This window comes from Oncorhynchus keta, chromosome 19, assembly GCF_023373465.1.
Source record: "Oncorhynchus keta strain PuntledgeMale-10-30-2019 chromosome 19, Oket_V2, whole genome shotgun sequence".
Taxonomy (NCBI): Eukaryota; Metazoa; Chordata; class Actinopteri; order Salmoniformes; family Salmonidae; genus Oncorhynchus; species Oncorhynchus keta.
This window is the reverse complement of record NC_068439.1, coordinates 57,687,483-57,704,140: the sequence shown is the minus strand read 5'-3', so window position 1 is coordinate 57,704,140 and position 16,658 is coordinate 57,687,483. Positions and strand designations below refer to the sequence as shown.

Genomic DNA, 16,658 nt, shown 5'->3' with positions numbered 1-16,658 from the left:
ATTAATAATCTGTTCAAAGAGTGTCCCGCTGAAGTTCTGAATATGTTGCTGTAATATTACTGAAACGTTTCAAAATTGATCAAACAGACAGACTACTCTCCGTTGTCTACCAGCAACTGCAAATTGTCTGCAGGGTATAACCCAAAATAACTCACTGTTAATATTTATTTTCAAATTGATGGACATGAGTCATCGTTATGTTTCATTTGTAGCTCTTGAGGCTTGATTTAAAACAAAAAGAGTGGAACAATCGAAGAGGGTTGAGCACATGCCGCAACAAGTAGCACCACCACCACCTTGGGTTATGGTGAAGTTTGGACCTGCAGCATAGGTCAAATCAACTTACATACCATACATACCCACATTCCTGGCAGAATCCAAAGCCAAAACGTCTCAGTACATTTCCACTTCTAAATCCATGTTGTTGTTGTTTTTACCACAGTTGAACGCTATGGCACAAACGATCCATTATCATAAGGAATTCTGTGCAATATTCTGACAGTGGCTGTGTCATGCCTGGGTATGAAATTAAGTAAATGTGTGGACATGTGCCAATGAGAATGCAGTAGGCTTTAACTGGCGATGTACTTCGATTGAATTCCACCAGTCATGAGACCGTAAGTCTTTCAAGGTTGACATGTTGACACACCTGAATGATTTGAGAATGATCACTTTTCAGATCTAGAATGCACATTTTTCCATCTTATTGCCACTGGACTGCACTTACTTGATGTGTGCCCAGGTCTGTGCATAGGGGAAACTTCACCCCATAGCCTAATTATTTGACACACGAGTCAAGGCATCTTCATGACGTCAGAAATATTTTTGGCTCCTTTCTAATCATATAGTAATGCTTCACTCTGGATAAAAACAAATTCAAAGCATTCAAAAGTATTAATCTGTGTGGGTGTGTTTGGGCATGCAGGTTCTCCACTCCTGGCACTTTGATTGTGAGGACATGTCAGGCCAGGTGTTGCACAGTTGTTTTTCTGCTGCAAGTTCCTCTTTGCCCATTTTTGGTAGTGTGTGTCTGCGTGGGTGGGTAATTCTGTGTGTGATAGCTACAGTGAGCTCCAAAACTATTGGGACAGTGGTTTTGCCTCTCTACTCCAGCACTTTGGATTTGAAATTATACAATGCCTATGAGGTTAAAGTGCAGACTGTCAGCTTTAATTTGAGGGTATTTTCATAATTTTCATTGAACCGTTTAGAAATTACAGCACTTTTTGTAGACATTCCCCCCCCCCATTTGGGGGATCAGAATTGACAATCTCTGCATCATCAAAACAGTTGCTTTGTGAGGTATTAAAGTTCACAGTTAGCCCTTGTCATGTAAATGCCAGCTGAAAAGTACCAGTGGCCTGGAATTGGCCCCAAGTCAGAGCATGTCTGCCGGAACCATGTCCCAGTGAGACATGGTGCTGGCTCGTGTAGATGGAAACAGAAAATTCTGAGCCTTCTGGGTAAAATATTGGGGTAAATCGTAGATGGAACCTCGACATTAGGGAAACAATTAAGCATTTTAACAGTGGTAAACTTTTCTGGTATTGGACACAAGTGTATCTTGTTCCCAAGCACAATGAGGAAGATGGTTCGGGAAGCAAAGAAAAAATCCAACGGATGGATAACTTGTCTCCAAATCTATAATAAGACGCCAACTCCATGCCAATAGGCTCTTTTGAATGGTTATCAGAAAAAAACTTTATTGAGAGCAACCAACAAATAGGCGATTCCATGCCATGACAGCCTGAAAATATTTTTGGTACCTCAGATTGTTCTGGCAATTCTCACATAGAAACTTAATTGGGGGGGGGGGGGCATGCTTTTTACTCCTTATATTGTGCTCTAACATATGGAGTATGTCACTCTTAACCGCTAGGCTACATGCCGCCCATGAACTATTTTTTGCTCTAGTGGCTACCCTCAACAGCTCAGGGAACCTGGGCACCTTGAACATGCTAATTCTAATAAAGTCAACACTTGCTACAGTGGTCTGGAGGCCTGGAGTAACACACTCGTATCTGTGCCCCCTATCTGGCCAGGCAGAGCCCAGCCGTTGTGTCTGAAGGGCTGGGTGGGTCTGCCTTGTTGTCTGAAGACATAGTGAGGAGGATGTGGAGGGCCGCTTGGGCACTGGAGGACGCCACAAAGGAGCAGCTGGGTAGATCACCTGGTATGCGTGGTAATTTTGGGGGAAGGTACGGGGAGGACAGGTTTCCCTGAACCAGAGTGGTAGTGAGAAGTCACCCTCCACTGCGCTGTTCACCTTCTTTGTCACATCCTCATCACCAAAGAAACTGGCTACCGTGAAAGCATGGTTCTTCTCTCCATACCGGCAGCACACCTCCCCTGGGTCCAACCACAGAGTGAGTTTTCTGGGCAGGCCATGGTCCTTGTACTGAAACCCACTCTCCTGACAGGCCTGCAGCAGCTCTGGATCCTCCTGTCCTTTGCTGGGGTTGTCAGGGTACCAAGGCCCCCTGAACTTCTCCACAACAGTCAACCACTCCACAAACATGTCCACTTTCTTTGTTTTATTATTTATTTTACCCCCTTTTTCTCCCCAATTTCGTGGTATCCAGTTATTAGTAGTTACTGTCTTGTCTCATTGCTACAACTCCCGTACAGGGGCTCGGGAGAGACGAAGGTCGAGAGCCATGCGTCATCCGAAACACAACCCAACCAAGCCGCACTGCTTCTTAACACAGTGCGCATCCAACCCGGAAGCCAGCCGCACCAATGAGTGGCTAGTGCGTGATGACACAAGGATATCCCTACTGGCCAAACCCTTCCTAACCCGGACGACGCTAGGCCAATTGTGCGTCGCCCCATGGACCTCCCGGTCGCGGCCGGCTGCGACAGAGCCTGGGCTCCAACCCAGAGTCTCTGGTGGAACAGCTAGCACTGTGATGCAATGCCTTAGACCACTGTGCCACCCGGGAGGCCAACATGTTTACTTTCTGGGTCTCCAACTTTTTCACCTTTTTTATCAGTCTCTTCAGGAAAAACACCACTGCTGCAATCATACTCCATATTTCAGAACACACTGGATTACACAAGGAGTATCATGTACAGTTCATGGATTATAGTGTTTTACAGGAAGCATGTATAGGTCTAAAAAGGACCTAAAATGGCAACTTTCATCATGATAATATAAAAAAGTGATACAAATGTAGAAAGCATGTCAAACATCCTTATTTCCAATTAAGTTCCTATGTGAGAATTGGCAGAACAATCTGAGATAACCTAAATATTTTTGGGCTGTCCTGGCGTGGAATCGTCAAAATGTAGGGGCCTCATATATGAAACGTGCGTGCCCACAAAAAAGGCTCTAAATCTTGCATGCTCCAGTTCTTCCTCAATGATTGATATTTATAATTCTGAACTTGACGGAAAGTGTGCGTATCTAGGCGTACAACTCAGACCATGCGTACGGCACAACTTCTAGTGGTTGATCAATTCTATTGCAAGCAAATATTGTTATTTTGGGGGATGGAAGTGTTTGATGCACAGGAATTCTAATAATGGTGGGCTAATAAAAATAATAAAATGTAGGCCTAATGAAAAAACTGATGCATTTGACGTTGGTAAGGAGATCTCATAGTCACATGTAGTCTAATAGATTTTAGTTTACTTTAATTATATAGGTTGAAATCGTAATTACTACGTAATCATATGTCTCTCCTTTTCTGACATGACTGGTTCATTCCCGCTACACAAAAAATATTAGCCTAACATCGCTCATTCAATAGCCAAGCATAATCGAAGGTAAATAGACCGGTAGGTAGCCTATTTAAAATATTTCACAGTATGGACATTGCCGATTTTAGCATGAAAATCTTGATGGGGCTGTTACGGATACAGTTATCCTGTGTCTGTGTGTATCCTGTGTGTGTGTTTCTTTTCTCTCCTTCTCCCCTCACAGGTGAAAATCATCACTCCCCAATCAATCATCAATCAGAAGACACACCTCCTCCTATTTCCTGACCTATCACAGTTCCTTCCCCATGGTTTAAAAACCCCATCATTTGTTTGTTCTGGAGCGCAGCTCAGCTCAGCTCAATCTCTGTAAATGCCATGTCTGTAGGTCTCTGTGTTTCACTCTCGCTTTGTGTCTTAACCTCTCTTTTGTTTAAAGCACTTCATAGCACTTTGTCATCACCTGTGAGTATTATTTTTGGTTATGGTATTTGTTTGTTGCTGGTGGGAAAAGGGGGAAACCAAGGCAAGTCGCCCATGGGCATACACTACCCGTAGGTGAACTTTTAAATACACTAGTTAGAACTGGGCGGACCACCCACTGTATTTTTGGTTAGTTAGTTAGCTGTTGTTAAAGTAGGCTAGTCTAGCTTAGGGGTGTGTTTTTGTATACTTATTGTTTATTTCCTTGGGTCCAGCTCAGCCCCTTTTCCTGCTCCCCCCCCCCATTACCGTGTGTTTATAAATAAACCTAGAGTTTGACGGTAGATTTCTGTTGTCGTGGTTATTTCGTTCACACTTTTACTTTGTCACAATAATAATTTGCATGAGTTATGTTACGGGTCTCATTACCATCCCCCCTAGACTGTCGGGCCAAAAGGGATTCGTAACAGGGGCAAACTCAAAAAAATACATGTTGATGTATGCAAGCAAAGCCACTACACAACACAAACTGAAACAATACATTAATTGCACTATAACGGTGACAAAATGTGCCCACAAACTGTTAAGGCCAACATAAATCTCTCCCAACTGCAGAGCTTTCTTTTCAGGACCATGTAGTGAATCCTTACCACTGCTACACCTGGCTATCAGCGGAGCCTTGTCTGGCAGCGACACAGTTCATTCAGCCTCCTTTACTGCCTTTAAAAAAACATAGCTATGGCTGACTTGCTTAAACAAATGTGGTTTCTACTGACAATTGGGATGTACAAACTATGGCATAAGGAGACGACGAGTGGATAAGAGGCAATCCGTAATTTTGATTAAGACAATTATGAGCTAGCTAGGAAGACCTAGTCAATATAACTATTTGTTCAGCACTTTTTAAATGTTCAGCGACCGAATTCAGAACTTGGGCTGTTTTTACAGTATTCCAACTGTACACCAAGTCAGAACCATAGGATAAATAAAGGGGACATATAAGCAGACAATGACAGCTCTTAAAATGTTTGATTACATTTCTCTAAACATGTATAGTCTATATGTGCATCACCAAGTCAGAACAGTAGGCTAAGTTATGAGGGGGAAAGGGACCAAATTATTTGGGCTACTAACAGCTTACTACACAACATACACTTATTATTACTTTTTTAGCTACAGTATACATATCTCCGTGGCATGTTACATCATTTATGCAGCAGCATACAATACATTTTTAGACTCGCTGTGCTCACTTGAACAGGGCCCATCCTTTTCTGGCCCATGATTTTGAATGTTTATCCTTTTATGCTTGGAAAGAGACCCTTAAACCCAGACATGGACCACACACCCACTCCACTGAATAGCACACTAGTGATTGCTTTGTAATGCTTGCAGTTAGCCACGGATTCCTTCCAAACCACTCACTGTTGAATTTGCGATTTCCAACTTGTGTAATGTTTATGTCCAATGGCCGAAGCTCATCGATACATTTTATCTATAACTTCTCTTCATATGACAAGGATTGAAAATGATTTGCCAGTAGATTGTCGACTTGATTCATGATTATGACTGCCTGTCTAGCTTGATAGCTAAGATTTTGAAAGTATGATGTTGACATGATCAGTCCAATCAAATCAAGGCTACGGTAGATATAAAGTGATTTGACGTCATTTTATCTATGGCCAATGACCTTGAGCCTTCTTGGATGGGCACTTGTAATGTTACTCTATTGCAGCACCCAGGGGGCTTGAATTTGAGCTCTCTCGATAGATTTTGCAGTGACGTAGTGTCTCCATTAGTTACAGAACACTGAGCCAATTACGGCGCAACTAGAGAACATTACCAACACCTACACTCTGTATTTTCCACTGACTGCCTCTGACTGCCTCTGACTGCCTCTCCACCACAGAAAGCACTGAGTTAGGTTGAAACACCTGCATTTTGGAGTTGCCTTACTCAAGAAAGAGGCTTTATTAACTCAATTATATATATTTTTTACTGTTTGCACCTGATATGTGACACGTATTGATGCCAAAATAACATACAAAACAGGCAACAACAATATATACAGTGCCTTCGGATAGTATTCAGACCCCTTCACTTTTTTCCACATTTTGTCACGTTACAGCCTCATTCTAAAATGTATCAAATAGATTTTCCCCTCATAAATCTACACACAATACCCCATAATGACAATACAAAAACAGGTTTTTAAAAATGTTTGCTAATTTAATTGAAATTTTTTGATTTTCTTTTTAAAACATCAGATTTACATAAGTATTCAGGCCAAACTGAGCAATCGGGGGAGAAGGGTCTTGATCAGGGAGGTGACCAAGAACCCGATGGTCACTCTGACAGAGCTCTAGAGTTCTAAGAAGAGTCTTGGTGGTTCCAAACTTCTTCCATTTAAGAATGAAGGAGGCCACTGTGTTCTTGTGGACCTTCAATGCTGCAAAAATGTTTTGGTACCCTTACCCAGATCTGTGCCTGGTCACAATCCTGTCTCGGAGCGCTACGGACAATTCCTTTCAAATCAAATTTATTTATATAGCCCTTCGTACATCAGCTGATATCTCAAAGTGCTGTACAGAAACCCAGCCTAAAACCCCAAACAGCAAGCAATGCAGGTGTAGAAGCACGGTGGCTAGGAAAAACTCCCTAGAAAGCCAGACAGGATGACCACAGACAGGATGACCTTTGACCTCATGGCTTGGTTTTTCCTCTGACATGCACTGTCAACTGTGGCACCTTATATAGACAGGTTTGTGCCTTTCCAAATCATGTCCAATCAATTCAATTTACCACAGGTAGAAAAATCTCAAAGATGATCAATGGAACAGGAGACAACTGAGCTCAAATTCAAGTCTCATAGCAAAGGGTCTGAATAATTATGTAAATAAGGTATTTCTGTTTTTATTGTTGAATACATTTGCAAAATGTTTTCTAAAAACCTGTTGTTGCTTTGTTATTATAGGATATTGTGTATAGATTGCTGAGGATTTTTTTATTTAATCAATTTTAGAATAATGCTGTAACGCAACAAAATGTGGAAAAACTCAAGGGGTCGAATACTTTCTGAAGGCACTGTATATAAACAGTTGAAGTCGGAAGTTTACATACACTTAGGTTAGAGTCATTAAAACTAGTTTTTCAACCTCTCCACAAATTTCTTGTTAACAAACTATAGTTCTTGCAAGTCGGTTAGGACATCTACTTCGTGCATGACACAAGTCATTTTTCCAACAATTGTTTACAAACAGATTATTTCACTTATAATTCACTGCATCACAATTCCAGTTGGTCATAAGTTAACATACATTAAGTTGAGTGTGCCGTTGAGTGTGCCTTTAAACAGCTTGTAACATTCCAGAAAATGATGTCATGGCTTTAGAAGCTTCTGATAGGCTAATTGACATCATTTGAGTAAATTGGAGATGTACCTGTGGATGCCTTTCAAGGCCTACCTTCAAACTCAGTGCCTCTTTGCTTGACATCATGGGAAAATCAAAAGAAATCAGCCAAGACCTCAGAAAAATAATTGTAGAACTCCACAAGTATGGTTCATCCTTGGGAGCAATTTCCAAACACCTGAAGGTACCATGTTCATCTGAACAAACAATAGTACGCAAGTATAAACACCATGGGACCACACAGCCGTCATACCGCTCAGGACATGTTCTGTCTCCTAGAGATTAACGTACTTTGGTGCGAAAATTGCAAATCAATCCCAGAACAACAGCAAAGGAAGGACCTTGTGAAGATGCTGGAGGAAACGGGTACAAAAGTATCTATATCCACAGTAAAATAAGTCCTATATCAACATAACCTGAAAGGCCGCTCTGAAAAGAAGAAGCCACTGCCCCAAAACTGCCATAAAAAAGCCAGACTACGGTTTGCAACTGCACATGAGGACAAAGACAGGGAATTTTTACTCGGCTTTAAATGTCAGGAATTGTGAAAAACGGAGTTTAAATGTATTTGGCTAAGGTGTATGTAAACCTCCGACTTCAACTGTATTATTATTTTTTTGCTAAACATGTGGGGCTCAGAACAGGTGGGGCCACCTGCCCTGAATGATGGGCTGCCACTGAGTATTGGTAGGCAACGGTATTGCTGTCTGATAATAGGCGAATGGAGGGCGTTTTCCTGGTGGGGTTCACGAGCGCACAAATATAGTATGGCTCTGATTTATCAATGAAAACATGCGTATACGTTGTGTGCAACAGTTGGATAAGTCCCAATAATTTGTTTTGCACATGTAGGGCGGAATTTACTAAGAAATGTACGCACAGTTGATAAATGAGGCCCCTGGAGTTTGATAAATGGCATTGACACTTGGATTGGAACCAGTGCTATGGTCAGATGTGTTATAGGCTTTGCGGTGTTGCTCGATTTTGTTTTTGAAGTTGGTTCTGTTTGGATGTGGCTTGCCCTGAATGGATTCATACTTGTTGGTCAGGATGTGTGTCACTTGTCGCCTCGTTAGTCAGTCGTTAGTTTCACCTGTGCTAGCACAGGTGATATTTACGTATGAACGACTGGCCCAATGCTCCAGTTGGCATCAGTAGTGGTGCGTGGGTAAAATCAGTGGGCAAGCCAAGCCAGTAAAACAAAGCCATATCACAACCTACATGTATGTTGTGATGATTGTGTTCTTTGCTCTATAACCCATTTATTCATACGCCACGGTGAAATACAATATGGCCGAGACAACAAAAAGACAACAGTCACACAGTGGCAGAATAAATGGAACTACTCATACGTTTCTTTCGTCACAAAACCGGAGAACAACATCTGTCAGGTAAAGTCCACAAAACAAATATTGTTTCTAACAAAGAGTTACACGGGCCTCCCGAGTGGCGCAGTGGTCTATCGCAGTGCTAGCTGTGCCACTAGAGATTCTGGGTTCGAGTCCAGGCACTGTCACAGCCGACTGTGACTGGGAGACCAATGAGGCGGTTCATAATTGGCCCAGCATTGTCCGGGCTAGGTGAGGGTTTGGCCAGCAGGGATGTCCTTGTCCCATCGTGCACTAGCAACTCCTGTGGCAGGCCGGAAGCAGTGTACGCTGACACGGTAGCCAGGTGTTTAGTGTTTCCTCTGACACATTGGTGCGGCTGGCTTCCGGGTTAAGTGGGTATTTTGTCAAGAAGCAGTGGTTGGGTTGTGTTTTGGAGGACACACGGCTCTTAACCTTCGCCTCTCTCGAGTCCGTATGGGAGTTGCAGCGATGAAACAAGACTGTAATTACCAATTGGATATCAAGAAATTGGGGAGAAAAAGGGCAAAAAAAGAGTTAGATGACCTGCAACCTGGGCAAGCAAGTTAATAAGGTTTTCGACAGTTTACTAAACAACTATTGATTTAGAACCACAGAACTATTGATTTAGAACCACAGATCATTGTTGATAAATATCATGTGGCTGTCCATGGTACCGATTTCTGTCTGTTTGTGTGTATGTGTGTGTGTGTGTGCTCACGCCAGTAAGTAAAACATTTTTTGGGACTCATCCTACTTGTAGACTAGTTGAAAGTCAATGCCGTCCTCCTCTCCTTCATGTTGGCAAAACAGTCCTTGGCTCTGTCATACAGTACACTTTTAATGTTTGTTGTCAAAGACTACCGAGCTAAAATGCATGCTAGCCTAACTTCCTTGCATGGGCAACAATGAACCAGCTAAGTTAGCTAGCTAGTTAACGTTGCCTGCTAGGCAACATCTAGGCTACATATTGAACTTCAATCATCTCAGGCCAGTGACACAATATATTAACTTATGATTAGATCAGAATCACCATCATAATCATTTACCTGAACAGAGAATTAAGTAAAAACCACAAGTCCAAATCTCCATCTCCATCCATGGCTTAGTAAAGGGCCGATTTAGCAAGCTAGCTACTGCAGGACAGATCTGTGACAGGCAAGGACAGCGCCAGCTGTGTGTGTTTTGGGGAGAAGGATTGATAGAACGAAAGTCTGTGATACCGACAAGGACAGTGATGCTGTGGGTGTGTGTGTGTGTTTGTGTGCATGGCAAAGAGATAAGAGTTCAGCATGTGGAGTCTGTGACACGGGTATAGGGACAGTGCAGTGCTTACAGTATGGCAAGAATGTGTGGTTGTGTTTCCAATTGGGTGTATCGTGTATCTCTGTGTCTGCCTGTGTGACGCTGTGAGTCCCTGTCAAATGAAAGTGTGTAATGCACAAGAATCCTCACTTGTGTGTGAGAGATAGAGAAAGAGGGAGTGTCTGTGTGAGACAGTGAGAGAGAGAATTCTGTGCTGTGCACGCGTATGTTTATTCTCTCTGCATGTTTGAGTATGTCAGTGTGAGCAAGCTCAAGTGGTGGCGGTATGCGCTGGTGCAACCTGATGCCATCCCACCCATGTGATATGCAAGGTCATTTTCTACCTACCTCTCTGTAGTTGACTGAGGCTGAGCATGGAAAAGCCATAGCAAAAGCCATACAACATGTTGTTGATCTTCTATATCTCTCATTCTCCAATATAAAGCTAGGGTTTAAGAGAACCTTTTCGAAACATTTCACTAATGTTTTCAGAATTTAAGAGGGGACATTCAACATTGAAATTCATTTCCTGATGGAAAATTCCTCAGAATATAATGGACAATTTTCCAAAAGAATTATAGGCAAATAAAACAATTATGAAGAGAATTTCAATTCAATCCCTGAGTAGACTGAATAGAACCATGGTTAGTACTGTATTTCCAAATTCTGTAAAGGTGGGTTGTTCTGAAAACTTTCCCCTCCTCATGTCCTCTGCTCCTTGATTAGTAATCTGACAGCACATGGCCAGAAGAAGCAATGTTTTGGAATCCTATCCAATCTTTTAAAAATCTGTGGAAATTAAGGAAAGGGCATGGATAAAGGCCATTTCAGAGGTTTAAGAGTCCTATTTTCTCTATCCTGTCTATAAAGTGCAACAGCCTAACCTATCTAAATGAGGGGATAAGGATATGTGGTCAGTGGTGGTCTAGCAGTTAGTAACACTGCCCCCCAGTGCACACATGTACCATGTTGGTGTGGGTAGGAATCTTTGACACTGTCCGTCTCCTGTCTTTCCTGTCCCGCTTACTGACTGTCCTGTGTCCTACCAATGAAAATTTGTGACAAATAACAGAGGAGTACAAACAAATTGATCACACCACCAAATGTTTGGGTTAAACAGTTGAGGGATGGGTCCGGAGAAATGTAACCACTCTGATCGGGATTTGGACAATGCGTCATTTAAAGGTATTTTCAGATTGAGCCTACATCATGCTGCATTTCCGTGAATGTGGTCTTTGAGAACATGGGAACATTGGCTTTAAAACTTGCATTGCGGACAAAACGCAATCGGATTGAATCCCGTCCCAGATAAAATATGCAGGGGCCATACTTGCGAACATAGAAACGATTTAAATTTAAACCGACATTTTTTTGTCTCAAAATGCGTATCAGCCAATTGAAATAGTTTATTTACTTGCACGTGATAGAATGTTTACACGCAACTAATAATTAATTATTCAATGGATTTATTGCAGAAAGGCGATTGCAGCATTCGTAATGTAAACACCTTACTCGTAAGGTCATAATCGAAGTAATCATACACCGATTAAAACACCTGGTTTTAATCAGCATTCCAGCGGTGTGTTTTATCTGCTGCATGTGCCAGCACCTTTAGCGCAAACCTCCCTCTTATGCGCAAATTACAATACAATTTAAAGTATGCATCTTATAAATAGTTATATGTATGAACTCAGAATCAAATAGTCTTCATAAAAATAGCATGGCCACTGTGGTAGAACAATTGTCTGCATTTATCAAAAATCCCATCAATTAGCCTGATTTCAGATGTGTCCATCTTTTTAATCTGGATTATTAGGGAAATCGTTTTTTTTTTGCAAAGCATGTAAATGTTTAAACAAACTATTATATTAATCTGACTATCCACAATTATCGTATCATTGTAACCAGTGGCGGAACTAGAGTTTTATAGTCAGTGTCTCAGAACTGCAGCTCAATTTCTTTCTTTCTTTCTTTCTCTCTCTCTCACACACACACACACACACACACACACACACACACACACACACACACACACACACACACACACACACACACACACACACACACACACACACACACACACACACACACACACACACACACACACACACACACACACATAGTGGAGAGACTTGGGTCACTCTGTTTTCATGAATATATAATCTGGCTCTATAAGTGTTGAACATCCAAAATATTTCAGAAAATACAGCTCAAGCAACAAGTAGATAAGATAGCATTTGTGTGTTACATAAATTGCATAGTTTATTTACAAAAAAAGTTGTCACGCTCTGACCTTCGATATCTCTGTTTTCTTTATATTTTGGTTAGGTCAGGGTGTGACGAGGGTGGGTATGCTAGTTTTTGTATTGTCTAGGGTTTTTTGTAGGTCTAGGTAATATGAATGTCTATGGTGGCCTGATATGGTTCCCAATCAGATGCAGCTGTTTATTGTTGTCTCTGATTGAGGATCATATTTAGGTAGCAATTTTCCCTTTTGTGTTTGTGGGTTCTTGTTCTATGTTTAGTTGCCTGTCTGCACTACTCATATTAGCTTCACAGTTTGTTTTGTTATTTTGTTCAGTGTTTATTCTTAAATAAAGAAGAATGTACGCATACCACGTTGCACCTTGGTCTCCTTCGTACGACGAACGTGACAGAAGAACCCACCATAAAAAGACCAAGCCGCGTGCCCAGGAGGAGGAAGTATCCTGGATGTGGGAAGAGATTCTGGATGGGAAGGGATCCTGAACTTGGGAGGAAATCCTGGCAGGACTGGATCGCCTTTCTTGGCGGGAGTCGCCTAGGAGCATGAGAGGACAGCAACGACGTCAACGGAAGCCCGAGAGGCAGCCCCAACAATTTATTTGGGGGGGGGGACAAGGGTTGGTCAGCAAAGCTGAGGGGTGAGTCAGAGGCTGTCAAGGAGTTATTGGACAGATTGGAGGAGAGTGAACGGAGGGGAGATTATGAGACCTTCGAGGAGCTGTTGATCAAATTGGAGGAGAGTGAATAGAGAGAGCTGTTGGTTTGGCGTAGTATGCATGGCATTTGCCCTGAGGAGCATGTTAGCTGTCCGATGCCACCTGTGTCAGTTCCTCGTACTCGTCCTGAAAAGTATGTTGAAGTTCCGGAACAATTGATGCCGGCTATACACATCAGGTCTCCAGTGTACCTTCACAACCCGGTGTTTCCTGTTCTTGCTCCTCGCACTCTCCCTCAAGTGCGCTTCCATAGTCCAGTACACCCTGTACTTGTTCCTCGCACTCACCCTGAGGTGCATGTCATCAGCCCGGTGCCACCGGTACCGGTCCCCACGCATCAGTTCTCCAGTGCGCCTCCACAGTCCAGTACGTCCTGTGCCTCCTCTCCGCACTTGCCCTGAGATGCGTGTCATCAGCCCGGTACCACCAGAGCCGGCACCACGCACCAGGCCTCCCGTGCACCTCCAAAGTCCAGTACGTCCTGTTCCTGCTCCTCGCACTCGCCCTGAGGTGTGTCCCCAACCCGGTACCACCAGTGCCGGCACCTGGCCTCCAGTGCGCCTCCGCAGTCCAGAGATTCCGTCAACGTTTCACAGTCCGGAACCTCCAACGACGGGCCACAGTCCGGAGCCTCCAGCGACGATCCCCGGTCCGGAGCCTCCTGCGACGGTCCCCGGTCCGGGGCCTCCGGCGATGATCCGCAGTCCATAACCTCCGGCGACGATCCACGGCCTGATTCTACAAAGGCGGAGGGATCAGTGTAAAGAGGGGGGGCGGCGTCCAGAACTAGAGCCGCCACCGAGGGTAGATGCCCACCCAGACCCTCCAGTCCTTTTCTTCACCTATCCTCAAATTAATTACAATCAAATGCCGACTGCATTTTCTACCAAAATAATTATCTTCGATTATAGTCATAGCCGTGTATACCCCCCCCCCAAGCAGATACCTTGACGGCCCTGAAAGAAATTCCCTGGACTCTATGGAGACTTTTATCTCCCTCACCAACTTCAAACATCTGCTATCTGAGCAGCTAACCGATCGCTGCAGCTGTACATAGTCTATCGGCAAATAGCCCACCCATTTTTACCTACCTCATCCCCATACTGTTTTTATTTATTTACTTTTCTGCTCTTTTTCACACCAATATCTCTACCTGTACATGACCATCTGATCATTTATCACTCCAGTGTTAATCTGCAAAATTATAATTATTCGCCTACCTCATGCCTTTTGCACAAATGTATATAGACTCCCCTTCTTTTTCTTTTTTCTTCTACTGTGTTATTGACTTGTTAATTGTTTACTCCATGTGTAACTCTGTGTTGTCTGTTCACACTGCTATGCTTTATCCTGGCCAGGTCGCAGTTGCAAATGAGAACTTGTTCTCAACTAGCCTACCTGGTTAAATAAAGGTGAAATAAAAAATTAAAAAATTAACTGGAAACCATATATCCTAAGGCTGCTTTAATTGTAATTGGGGATTTTAACAAAGCTAATCTGAGAACAAGGCTTCCTAAATTCTATCAGCATTAAGAATGCGCGACACGAATTGGTAGCATTCTGGAGCATTACTACTCTAACTTTTGCGATGCATACAAAGCCCTCCCCTGGCCATGAGTCCATTTTGTTGCTCCCAGCCTATAGACAGAAACTAAAACAGGAAATGCCCGTGCTCAGGTCTATCCAACTCTGGTCTGACCAATTGGACTCCACGCTTCAAGATTGGTCCGATCAAATGGACTGGGATATGTTCCGGGTAGCCTCAGACAACAACATTGACGTAAACGCTGACTCAGTGAGCAGGTTTATTAGCAAGTGCATTGGTGACGTTGTACCCACTGTGACTATTTAAACCTTCCTTAACCAGAAACCGTAGATTGATGGCAGCATTCTCGCAAAACTGAAAGCGTGAACCACCGCTTTTAATCATGGCAAGGCGACTGGAAACATGGCCGAATACAAACAGTGTAGTTATTCCCTCCGCAAGGCAATCAAACAAGCAAAGCGTCAGTATAGAGACAAACTTGAGTCGCAATTCAACGGCTCAAACACGAGACGTATATGGCAGGGTCTACAGTCAATCACGGATTACAAAAAGAAAACCAGCCACGTCGCGGACATCAACATCTTGCTCCCAGACAAATTAAACAACTTCTTTGCTCGCTTTGAGGACAACACAGTGCCACTGACACGGCCCGCTAGCAAAGGCTCTCCTTCACCGTGGCCTCAAGTTCTGTGAGGTGGAAGAAATTCCAATGTTCTCTATGAAACTTCACTCTATCTCTATACTGTGTGGCCATGAGGCAGGGTCTTCCCTAGGAATTTACAACCTCACTCTGACCACAGAAGTCTGGTTGTAGAGAGTGGGGGATGGTGCTCGCTGTACCCAAAGAGGGCAACCTCATGACAGTGGGTTTTAAACAGTTTTAAAGCTGAAAAGCTTCTCTCGCAAGAAGCACTGCTGAATGATGTCAGAAATCTTACAAAGTCGAAATAGCTCATGGAAGACCTCTTTATAAGGTTCTAGAAACACAACAGAATCAACTTTTCTCTCTCCTATCAAGAAGCCACTTGGTTTGAAGAACCTCATGTTTGAGGTTCTCTAAATCTGACTCAAAGGTTTGAGCAAAGGCAAACATAGGCTCCTCATTTAAGAATGTTGTACTCTTTGGGTTTAGAGAATTGCATTATCTCACAATTCTTCTTTGAAAAACATCTCCTGCAGCTCAGCTGTGAGACTGTCAAGCACTTGATAAAAGATAGCTCTTTGGAAGTTCTTACCATCACTCTGGTCACAATTTTTCTGTCCTACAGTGCTCATCATCAATGAGTTGTGAAATCTTAAGCTTGTTTTAGGCTGTCTGTCTTTTACACACTGTTTGTACACTTATTTTGTAGTGCTCTGCAATCTCTTCAACCTCTTTCCATAGTTCTAAGAAGTTACCCTCACTTCTGTAGTCCTGTAATATGTCTGTAAGGGCACCTACTGTCCCGAATCCCGCTTCCTGAGTCTGTGTTTGCCTGTGTTTCTGTCCTGGAGTGTGTTTCCGGTGTCCTGGAACGCACCCTGTCTGGTTGCCGGGCGAATTAGCTTGTTGGGAGATCGATGTTCACCCGCATCTGTATCCCATCAGTAATCTGCACACCTGTCCTGATCATCACCTCTCCCCTTCAAAAGCTCTGACCTGCATCCATTCCCTGCCGAATCGTTAGCCATGAACACCATTCACCCGGAACCCATACCCCATCCCTGTCTGCTCGTCGCCAGTGTGTTGTTATCCATTGGATCTGCCTATCCACTCCCATCAACCCACCTCCGCTGCCCGCTTCTCCACCCGGAACTATCTACCACCACGTTCTCATTGATTAATAAATACTCACCATCTTTATACTCACCTTGTCCTGGTCTGCTTCTGGGTCCAATTCTGGTAAACCCTGACAGAACGATCCGGCCTGTGATGAACCCAGCGGACCTGGACTCCGTTTGCCAT

The 16,658-nt window shown here is 43.3% G+C and overlaps 1 pseudogene; it reads right to left on the bottom strand.

Annotated features, from left to right (window-relative positions):
* Positions 1–1,854: 1,854 nt before the first annotated feature.
* On the bottom strand, positions 1,855–3,844 carry LOC118397861 (protein BTG3-like; annotated as a pseudogene).
* Between the last annotated feature and the right edge of the window lie 12,814 nt (positions 3,845–16,658).